This window comes from Thunnus albacares, chromosome 16 (genome assembly GCF_914725855.1).
Source record: "Thunnus albacares chromosome 16, fThuAlb1.1, whole genome shotgun sequence".
In the NCBI taxonomy this organism is placed as follows: Eukaryota; Metazoa; Chordata; class Actinopteri; order Scombriformes; family Scombridae; genus Thunnus; species Thunnus albacares.
This window is the reverse complement of record NC_058121.1, coordinates 5,947,325-5,958,341: the sequence shown is the minus strand read 5'-3', so window position 1 is coordinate 5,958,341 and position 11,017 is coordinate 5,947,325.

Below are 11,017 nucleotides of genomic sequence, written 5' to 3'. Positions count from 1 at the left end.
GTGTGTGTGTGAACATATCCTTTTGAACAATTATATAGTCTTCTCAAGCAGTAAAAATTAAAGATCCCCTCTGGACATGTTTTAAGATGTATATAAAATAGTTTCTTTGAATAATAATTTTTGTCTAATATAGTTTTTCCACAAAAAAGTTCAATTATCTTGTCAAAATCCTTAAAATGACACCTCCTCCTTCTCCCTCTCTCTTCGCTTGATCCGGTCTGTTTGTTATTGTGTCTCACCAAGCGAGACTTCGTGAGACACAATAACAAGCAGACTGGATCAAGTGAAAGGTAAAGAAAAAAGTTTGATTTCTCTGTAGAGATCCTTTCCATAACGTTGTCAGACACTTATAATAACAATCTGAGCCTGTCAGTGGCAAAAACAAGCACTTTTTGTGGATGTACATTGACAGGGCACAATTGAGTTGGGCGAGTGTATGTGGTTTGTCCAAGTGGTGTTGCTGTACCTAGCTGTCCAAGATGGCAGACCCGCTTGCACATGCACGACACGTGTTTGTCATGCTGGTTTTGTTTCCTGACAGATCATGGATTTTAGATCACTGCACAGTGCTGTAATTATTTAGGCTACACAATAACATTACTATTAACAAATATATATTCTTATAAAATAATATTACAATTTAAAAAATATTAAAATTGCAATTAAAATAGCCTATTTAATTCAAGCTTGCTGGCCCACTCAGAGGTTGCCTCTGGACTGGATGTGGACTGCAGGCCTCCAGTTGAGTAGGCCGGCTCTAATGTTATATAATTCTGATCTGTTGAGTGAGATGTAATGCAAATAGAGCTTTACACTTATCAGCTTCGCCACAAATGAAATCAGCCTCCAATGGTAGCCACTGCATGACCCACAAGTACTCACTACATCACCACCACCTATTTTGTGAAGACCTACGATGAATTTTACTGTGCCACTGTCTTTGGTTTCCTCTTTGTAAGAAAGCCTTTATTTTACTGTTGAAGATAACCTGAATGCTGCATAAACCCCACGTTTCTGGTATTCACCGTCTAAAAGCTGAGGTGAACAGAATAATTGGTGGTATTTATTGTATGATAGTTAAAAAAGTATTAAGTATCAGAAAGCAGAAGTGAACATTCATTTTTGTAACACACTGTAAAGTTAGATGCTAGAGAGAAAGATGGGAAATTAGAGAGAACATGAAAAGAAAGCCAATTATTATAAATTTGAGTTAAATGGGACTTTCTGCACCAGACCCGGTGCTCATTTGTTTTTAAGAGTAATTTATAGTTTGAGGGACTGAGGGTGGAGATTTATTGTGTTTATGCTCATTTCTTATGCACACCTCCTCTGGCACTGAAGCTATTTGCTTTGTTCTGATCAATAATTATTCTTCTTTTCTAATGTTAATTGCATTTGCAGTATGAATTATATCAAAGGTAACAATATGCGATGCATGCATTTATGTAAATAAATTTAGAGTTTTTCTGCACATGCAATCAGTAACAAACAAGCCTGGGTTTCCTACATGTTTGTGCCAGAAGACCAAGCTGCATTGAATGCCACTGGAACCAGTCCAAGTTAAGGTAGTCTAATTGGCCTAAATGTATTCTATCATATGTAACTCAAAGGGAAACTTGGGTCTCATTTTCGTAGGTTTGACCATCATTCTTATCTGTATAGATTCAGACTAAATTTATTGCTTAGAACATTGCTAAAACTTCAGATGGAGCAAGAAACATGAGCAGTTAGACGATGTTCTTTTTTTGTTTTAAATAAACTGTTCATCCTGAAAGAGAGATCTCTGGTGTTTCTCCCTTTCTTTTTACCCTGTAAAAGATATAGTCCTTAAGAATTTAGTCCTGGTTGATTGGGTGACACCTGTAGTTGTTGGTGATAATGGCATGTGCATTTTAAAAACATAGATTGCAGAGGTTTGTTCAATATGACACCTGTATCATGCACAAATGCACATGTACGATGGAATGCTCAGCACAAAAGCCAACGAGGAAGCAAGAAACCTTTATTGGCTTAAGTGCTGAGTGAGCAATTTTTATTCATGAATAGTCACCATCTTGGAGGCCTGTAACGAGTTCTTTTAATACATCCATGCAGCCAATATGTACATGCATTGTTTCCTATGACTCCCTTATTTGTGGGTATGTGCTACTGGCAGACTTCGCCAGTAAGAGTAAAAACTACTATGTCGAGATGCAATTACAGAATGCAAATACATTAAATGGCTGTCACAAATGGAATTTGATATACTATTTTAAGGATTATAATGTTAAAGGTTTTTGACTTGACTTAACTTGATGTCTCACCTGACCACTTGTGTTTCTTGCCACTTCAGACTTTGATTTAGTGATTTCACTGTTTTCCTAGATTTGATAGTTACTTTGGTCAGTACATTGTAATCATTCCCAATAAAAAGGATTTTTAATGAACCAGTATTTTCCCTTCTTATTAATTACTTCTAAAAAAATGAAAGGAAAAGGAGCATTGGGGGGCAGTTGCCACCACTGGTGCCCCCAAGGACAATGAAATGCCCTCATGGGTGTTGTAATGGGGTGACCTGGAGGTTCTGTATGGGTGCCCTTCTAGTGCACAAAAAAAAAAAAGAAAAAAAGGTAAAAAGTGCAATTTAGGGTTCCCCTAAGTCTAACATACTGAAGTGCAGAACTGGGTCTCCTTTCAATGAAAAAAGTGCACTGTATGGGAGAAAAACATTGTGAAATGGGTGCCCATGGAATGTATCAGGTGCCCTTTATATTTTTAGCCCCTGTCCCTGAGACAGCCTGAATCCACCAGTGCTTAAGGGTAAATAACAAATAACAGGATACATTACAGATAGAACAAATCAATAATCTGTATTTAAACACAAAACATCTGAAAGCTACAGCACATTTGATTAATGAAAAGTATAAAAAATATATAGAAAATGAAAGCATGTATGGATATTGTGTAAAACAGGAACATTATAGCATGAGAGAAAGAAAACAAAATACTTAATGTATGATTTCAATATACTGTATACTAAAAAAATGTGAAATGTAAGCAGTGTCATGTTGATCAAGATAATTAGATATTACAGTCAACATCGATGTCATGATGCATGCTTTCCTGAATGCCTGCTTGCTTCTCAAATGGATTACCTCCTAAATTATCCCTCTTCACAGACTCACTTGAAAATGTATGAGAACGTCATTCATTTGGCATCACATAAATAATTTACTCGGGTTAGTCACTGAAGCATAGCTCAGACTATAAATCAAAACTTGTGTGTGTGTGTGTTTGCACTAAATGCCTATGTACACTATGTACACTGTATTGTGCGTGTGTTTGTGTGAGCAGGCTTTTAAAACAGAATATTAAAACATTAAACTTGACAGAATGACAGACTGTACTGCGCAGGGTGTTGTGGATAATTGAAATGCCAAAATCTCAAGATGGCTGCTTCATTTTAACATGGATTTACAGCTTTCATCACAAGTCATTAATGCTGAAAATATATTATGAGGAAGCTGTAAGGGAATTCATTTATCTGAGTGAATATTCACCTGATAAATCTGTCATCTCGAAGTTGACTGAAACAGGGTCCCACTGCATTTTCTCTGACACATATCAATAGAAAATGGGCAGTAATGGACAGAATGGATGAATTTCATCTGGACCATTTGGTGTCCCGAATTCTACTTAACCAAATGCTTTCCCTGCAGGATAGAAAATGACATGACAATCTTCTTTTTTTACTTAGTAAGGCTATTTTTCAGTGAAGTGGGCTTACATGGTGGAAAATGTTACAATATATTGTATGTTATATATACAGTATGTAATAAATATTGAAGATAATATGAATAAAGATTTGAATATCTTAACTACATACAGTAATATCTATGTTTGGTAGATTTCCTGATTTCACTCCATTCTTTAGACTGTATATAAAGATGGACGTTGTGATTTGTGACATCACTCATTGGTTTGCATTGGAGCCCATTTGAAGCCCAGAATTGCAGCTTATGGTCGGCAGCATCTCTTCCCTTTGGAGCCAAGACCTTTCAAATAAGGAGTGTGGGGTGTTGTCTTTCACACTCTGGAAACATGCCCCGCTACCTCAGACCTTGGGCTAACATTAGCTACTTTAGCTATATTGTGCTAACAGGGCAGATATCGTAATCAAGTAACATTAAACTTACTGAAATATTGTACCAACAGTCTGACTCGGTGCGAGTCCTGGAGCCGGGGAGAGCAGCAGATGAGCCAACTGTCAATCACAGCTGTCAATCAACACCCACATGGCAGACATCAAAGCTACTATAAGTCTTCAAATCTTATTAACAGAGCAATAATTTCCAAAATGACCACCACAGTTATTAGAGGCCCTGAATTTAGTGATTGAGATCACAATGACTTGTTGAAAAAAAATGATTGACTTAGTAGAGAGAGTTGAAAAGTTCTAGAGGAGTTGACACTTTTTGAATGGGAGTCAGTTGGAGCCAGCTTCTAGTGGTCTGCGATGGCATTACACATTACATCCACATTGGCTTCAGCTTCAAGTAGTTGCCACTTGCTCCATTCACTGATTTTTGAAATACAAAGTGGCCAATGGTATGTGAACATCTGTACATTAATCTTTTATGAGAAGGTTTTCCACAAGACTTTGGAAACTGACCACAGGTTTGTTCACATTCAGCAACAACAGCGTTAGTGATGTTGGGTACAGATGTCGGGCCTGCCTTCCAAGTCATAGGTTGTCAAAGGGACAAACGTCATCACATGCAACAGCTGTGGGGACCACTACATTGGTGAAACGGCAAGGACCCCTCAACACTGAAAATACAAGACCAAAACCAGTTAAATGATTGACTGGGAAGGGGTCAAAGTCTTTGACCAGGAATCAATGGAGGGCTGGAGAAAAATCAAGAAGGCCATTTCACATCCAACACCAGAGCCAGTCTTTAAAGAGAGAGGACTTATCACCAACCCTTTTCCCCAACATACCACCTCCTTTTAATCAGGTGACTGACTGGTGAACGGACCTTAGATTAAGATTACTTTGTCAAACATCAGTCAGCAGTCAAGTTCTTCCACATCGAACTAGAAAAAACTTTAATTTATGGATCTGGTTATGTGAATGGAAGCATTGTCATGTTGAAACAGGAAAGGGCCTTCCCAAGACTGTTGTCACAAAGTTTGATTTTGTCGGATTTTTGGATATTGTATGCTTCAGAATCAAGATTCTCCTTTACTTGAATGAAGGGGCCTAGCAAAACCATAAAAAACAGCTGCAGCCCAAAAATAAACAAAAAGTACTTTTGGTCCTATAGTGTAATTTGGAGTCATGACGTTCCTTCTGTCTGTGTGTCTCCTGCACACACCACTGAGGCACATACGCACACAATAATGTCTCTAATCCTGTTGAGAAGAAAAAAATAAATCTCTTTTTGTGGCATGGTAGGATAAACACACACACACATCCGGAACGACAGAAAAGAAAGAGGCGAACCGACAAAGAAACAATCAAACAAACAATAATATCCTACTTGTAAAGGAGAAGAAAAATAATAGAGACAAAGCAAAAGGCACATAAAAGCAAAAGTGATGTGACAGAGGACAGGAGAGTCACACACATACAGTAATCATATTCCTTCCTGAACAATATACAACTTCCATTCCAGCACATTTTATTTCATTTTTCCGAGGGAACACAACAGACTGCTCTTATCAGTTATATGAGTTATATCATCTCCACAGTGCATGATAAAAAAAAAAAGACATACTGAGAGGATGGTGCGATGAATCCTCACAGAGAGAATTCATCTCTTCAGCCTATTACGTGTCATCTTGTTCCAGTGGTCAAATAGGATTCCTCTTTATTTGACAGAACATAATAAGAAGTTCAATTTGAGATAAGCTGTGACCAGCTTGGTGCTTTTTTAAAAAGGACCAGAGCAGCCAACAGGCCTTAGAAATGGTGCTAAATCAAGTCAGTGGGGATTACAGCTCAAGATCCGTGTCATGGGAAAACCTTGGCTCTACTTACTCCAAGTGAGTAGAGCCAAGCTGTAAACTAAACTCCAAGTAAAGCTGTTAGAGAGTCTGTTTTTAAATTGTTTTTAGCATAAAACAGTTATAGTGTAAGACAATGATGCCTGGTGTTTTCTCACTGAGAAAAGTCTAACAAAACTTGTGGATGCGATGCGGTCTCCATAACAACGCCCCATCCTTGCCCAATGAGCTGTCGTGACATTACAAGCATCCCCTGACATTTCACAGTTTGGGCAAAAGGTCACAAGTCTTGGGCTAAAGAAGAAGAAGTGAAGGAGGAGAAGAGGTCAGAGAGGATTGCTGCTTCTCTTCATCCTGAGCCCTGGAGGCTCTCCCTTTTATCGATTGACCCTAATATGTTTGTTAGTTCTTCTACATGCACCACCTCCGTGTGTGTGTGTGTGTGCGCGCACGCGCACGCGCACGCGCACACACACACACACACACACACACACACACACACACACACACACACACACACACACACACACACACACACACACACACACACTGCCAGTGAGTGGTGGTGACACAAAAAATCAATTTGCACTGCAGATACATAGGAGCTCTGCAGAGTGATGCATTCACCTCAAGCTCTCTGTGACTCTGAAACTGACGGATGCAAGGCTATGCTATAAAGATAATAAAGATGTTTCCAGTCCAGACTCATGTGGCGCATCTTTAACATAATGTCAAAATTAAAATCATGAGACAAACCAAATTACAATATTTATTATTTATTTAACATATTTTAGTATGATCTAAAATTTAAATCACAATAAATTGCACATATATCTCACCAAAAATGTAACAGTAAGTATTTTTTAATACATCAGTTTTCTGATGATTGTTCATTTCAGTATAGCCTTTTAAAGATGTTGGATTGGATTTTGCATCAACTGATTGCTTTAATGTCTGGTTAGATGTCATTTATTTGTCGTAGCTGTTCTCATTTTATTTATATGTGGTTCAGACTATTTATTGAAAACTGTGATGAGAGTAAATTTATGTTGGTAAGAGATTCATATTGTCTGTAATTCAATAAAAATGATATATTGTCCAACCCTAGTGTTTACCTCTGCTGGTGTAATTTGCCATAATTGATTGTCGAGGAGGAGAGGGGGAGCTGTAAACATAAAAACATGATTTCAAAAGGATTAGAATGCTTCATCCAGTTTGTTTTATCCTTGCAGGCACCACTGTTCAATCACTTTATATAACTGTCAATTTTGTCATCCTTTATTACAAGGCTCAGTGGTAGAATGAAGTGTTGTTTTGCTGATATGTCCGGAGTGTTGGACTGGCTGACAAGATGTAATTATACTGTCTCTCTCTCTCTCTCATCTGTATCCACGATGACTACTTGAAAAGTAATGGCCATTAACGATTAAATAAAGTGTGTACATATACCATTACTGTCAATGTGGAGTCTGCATTTCAAATATTTTTTAGATACTCTGTCACAGCAGTTGACAGCATGAATGCCACAAGGCTCTGCAGAGCAGCTCAGTGTTTCACTGGCACTAGTTTCAGACAAGACTAAAAAGAGTTTACAGCCATGCTAGCAGCTGTGTGAAACTGTTCTTAGGCACAGTGGTGCTTTGCTTAATTGCTAACACGCTCACAATGACAAACATGCTGATGTTTAGCATGTATAATGTTTACCATATTCACCATATTGGTTTAGTGTGTTATTTAGTAATTAGCATTAAACATAAAGTACAGCTGAGGCTGATGAGACTGCAGGTATTTGGTCATAAACCAAAGTATTTGACAAATTAAATTTGACCTGATGATAATTCTAGATGAAAAGTCAAGAGATCAAGTGATTACAATACATCCTGAGGGGAACATGAATGTCTGCACCAAATTTCTTGACAATCCAATAAATAGATGTTGAGATATTTCATAGGATAAGTGAAAACTTTGACTTGTTGGTGGCGCAAAATGAAAAGTGATGGGATCACCAAAGTCAGTAGGATTCATCCGGTGGACACCTTGAATATTCGTATGAAAGTTCATAACAATACATCCAATAGTTGTTGAGATATTTCAGTCTGGGCAAAGTGGTGGACAGACTGACATTTCTAAATGATCCTATTAATTTTCTCCATGGAAAATGTGGAAAATCCTCGTAGTTTTAAGCCTAAACCCAATTAACCAAACACAAGATGAATAAAAGTAAAACAATCACACAAACAAAACAACAACATCCCCCTCCCCAAAAAACATACAAAACTTTTGAAAAACTTTTGAACCATCAAATATCTAAAATGTTAAAAATAGTGATAGATTGTACAAACACACATACTGTACATAATATATTTTAAGAGAGAATAAACTACACTGCTATTAATATCGACTCCACTGAAACTTTAGTATGTTCATTATCGTTGTTGTTATAGAAGTAAACTAAACAAATGTTACTGTTGTATTTTTTTGTTCAATTACACTTCAGCCTGACCCATAAAGTGAAATTGATTCCTTTGGTTCCACCATAAAGAGGTGGCTGTCTGCCGATCCACCATGTGTTACCTCATCACTGCTTTCTGCATGCATCTCTCTGGATGGAGTAGGCTTTCAGCTGTTCTGCTGGTTTGTTATGATTCTCATATGGATAATAATTACAGCAGCACAGCCTCACTTTGTGTTTTGTACAGCACCAGATGGTCTGAAAATGTGGATTGTTTGAAAATTGCATTGCAGCCTCAAATCCTGAGTTTGAGCATCTGAACAGAGCAGGACTAGATTATAGGAGCTGGTGGCCCAGCTGGCTTTCTGTGTCTGTGCATACATTTGTGTGTGCTACATTATGAGTTAGTTTGAGTCATTAGATGAAACAAACAATCACAAGCCAAGACAGAGCCATCAATTTTCTATTGTGTGTGTGTGTGTGTGCTTTGGGTTAGGGGTTTCTAATGTGCTCCCAGCCGACGGGGTGCCTACATCGTTAGCATTTAGATGACTAGCCCACATGGCATACTGAACAAAGATTAAGATGGTGTCAAATAATTTTTCTCAACATAGGAATCACTTCTCGTGTCGCCGATCATCTTAAAAACCCATCCAAACTTTTTGTTTCACTGCACTACAGTAAGATTTTAAAAAAACTATTGCACAACGATTGCACAAAATATCCTTCAAGTCCTGTATTTATTATTTATAAATGCAAGTTTGTATCCATATGACTGAATACTTAAGTCAAATCGATTAAAGGAGACGTATCATGAACATTTCTGGGTCTATATTTATATGCTGGAGCTCTACTGGAATATCTTTGCATGATTTACAGTTCAAAAAACGCCTTTTGTTATTATTTATTGTGTATCTTATACTGGCTCTGTGTTTAGCTCCTCAGTTCAGCCTCTGTCCAAAACAGGCTGTTTTAGCCCCTGTCTCTTTAAGCCCCACCTCCTGATGAGCCCTGATTGGTTAACTTCCAGTTATGTAAACAAACAGTAGTTGGATTTCACTTCTTTTTCTCATTCTTTACTCTAAATGGAAACTTCACAAATACATCCGTACATGGTTGAGCCTGAATCCGATCTGAAATATGATATCGGACAACGTGAACAACCCGTGGAGCAACCTTAGCAACAAAGGCTAAAGACTGGACTGCTGTTTGTGGGCATGTGCAAACAATCTGACATCATCACTAGGAGGAAGTAGAGGTAACTTTGCGAATGAAGTGTTCAGAACAGGCTCAAGCCCTGGCTTTTGACTTTCAGGGAGCATTTTACATACATTCACCTTAAGTTTTGGAACTTTGACCATGCTTAACATAGACATCTAACATCATAACATACATCATAACAGTATAAAAATAACAGACAAACACAAAAGCATAGTCTGTCCCCTTTAGGCATTTTACAATTATTCTTTGCTGCAATAAACTTTATAGAAAGGAACTCAGATGAGATACTTACAGTGCTGTTTGGTAGAGTTTGGTAGAATTATAGTTTGAGTTTCCATGTGACTTGAAGCTTTGGCAAAAGTTTATCCAAGAAGGTCTTTCTCTCATGTTTTGCCTTTATTCTTCTATGGGTGATTTTTTTTTCCATTTCCTCCCATTCTTCTCCATCACCTCCACTTTCCCACATTCCTACATTCATAACTCTGTTGTCACTATATCTTGTACATGTTTTTCCTGCCCAGATTCTTCAAGCCGATCAGTTCTTGGATGCTGTTCTTTAACATCACTGAAAATCTTTGCCTCTTTCTTCAGATAACAACACAAGATGGGCAACACACCACCTCCCCACCAGTACTACCTCCAGGTTGTCTAGAGAGATTAAACTGAGAGTTTCCATCTTTACATCTGCTGGCTTTCCTCTACCAGCACCAGCATCTAGACTCTGGAGGGACCCTGTCCTATCTCCTATCTTCATGCGAGCCAACACTTATTGAAGATGTTTCACATCAATGGAGTGTAATTGCCAAAGGCTGCTAACCTCAATAAATATGGTCACACACTTGCAATTAATCTCTCCTTATTGAAATGTTATTGATGGTTTTTAATTAGCTGCTGTGCCCCTAAACTAGGAAATGATAAAGAGTTTTATTCACTCTTTAGAATAATATCTAGACTCAGAAAATCAGCAAAATGTAACTATTTCATTTTATAAATGACTTAAAATGATAAATTGAATTTTCAGTTTGTTGTCAGTTATCCATTGATCGACTAATTTGCTTTAGTTAGAAATGATTAAACCATATGAACATAACATGTTGCCTGCTGCATGAAACAATCTTCAGTGTTTTAGTATCAGAAAAGAAGCAGAGAGGCTCCATTTTAAAATGAAAATGGTGGTGTTTTGGCTACTCTGTTTTGGCAAGGAGCATCATGGTGATGTGATGAGAGATCAGAGCAGACAGCATCCACCCTGCAAAAAAAAAAAAAAAAAAATGGTTTCACTGCTGTTAAAGCGACAAATCTCTTTCTAACAGAGATCAGCCTGGAGTGCCACTGAGACTAAAAACTGTAAAATCT